Source organism: Homalodisca vitripennis, chromosome 7, assembly GCF_021130785.1.
Source record: "Homalodisca vitripennis isolate AUS2020 chromosome 7, UT_GWSS_2.1, whole genome shotgun sequence".
Lineage (NCBI taxonomy): Eukaryota > Metazoa > Arthropoda > Insecta > Hemiptera > Cicadellidae > Homalodisca > Homalodisca vitripennis.
Genome location: NC_060213.1, coordinates 15274256 through 15275542, shown reverse-complemented (window position 1 = coordinate 15275542; position 1287 = coordinate 15274256).

Genomic DNA, 1287 nt, shown 5'->3' with positions numbered 1-1287 from the left:
GTAAAACTAGTTCAGCGTTTGTCTACCAGGTTACAGGCTGAGATAGTTGGCACTGAAATTGATAGGTAGCGTGGATGTTGTAGTTTCTATTCCTCGTAGTAATTAATTATTAGAATTGAAATTAAAATGAAAAAACCATGTTAGTTTAAAGTAAATGATTTTGTAATAGTAAATTCATTAGTATTTACTATTAAATGTTCTGTTTTTTCACACTAAAATTAAAAACATACAATAAGAATCAATCCTTTTTTTCATTCCCACTTGCAGCTTTACCTGTAGTTCCTTTATAAACCACAGACAGCAGACGTAGATCTGACTAGACGTGCAGGAGTTACTATTCTTTGAATGCTGCAATTCTGTAAGTTTTATCTTAATATTGAATTGCAGCTATTAACCTGTTCTCGTTACTTTTGAGTTTTGATCAATTGTACACGGCTAGCATTCAATCTGAAAATATGCTAGAAAGAAAGATGGCAATAATTAAAGAATTTTATTTCATTATGCTAAATACAACTATAATATATTTCACCATGTATAATTTACCAAATTAGGCTTTAATTTCCATTGTGGTAATTTAACTGTTGGCCACCAGGGGAACAGTAAACTAGTTCTGTTCTTGTCCACCCGGTTATAGACTGAGTTAGTTTACATTACTTTTCAGAGGTAGGGCTAATGGTGTACTTTCTTGCCTAGAAATAAATAATGTTTTAAAATTAAATAAAAATAAAAGTTAATACTAGCTAGATTTAAATATGCTATAATAAAATTGTATAATTCATTACAAATGCTAAAAACGTAATAGTTAAATTTTAAACAGACAAAGAAAATTTATAGGATGGTTCCGCGGGTAAATGTGTTTTAAATTCCGCTTTCTACTTTTTTGGAGCTGCTATTCAGTCGTTCTCACTTGAATGTTGATTGCAGCTAATAACGATTAATACATGTTGTTTGCAGAAGGGCTAACCAATACATACCTGTTCTCCCTATTTTTGATAACGTTACTCTGCGGTACTGAGTACAAAGTAATACCGATTTATCGAATAGCCCAACTTTGATAAGTAGAAGGCTTACCACCATTATTTCCGTATTGGTAACATTGTAAATCATGGTATTTTCCTACAAAACAGTTTATAAACTATTGTTATTACTAAATTTATTGACAATTACAAATCATTTATTTAAACGCTATACAAACAAACTTATTATGGTTATTTGAAACGCATTTAAAATTACAATTTCAATTGCTGATTTTAATAGTCACACTAGGGTATACTTTAAGGTCATAAA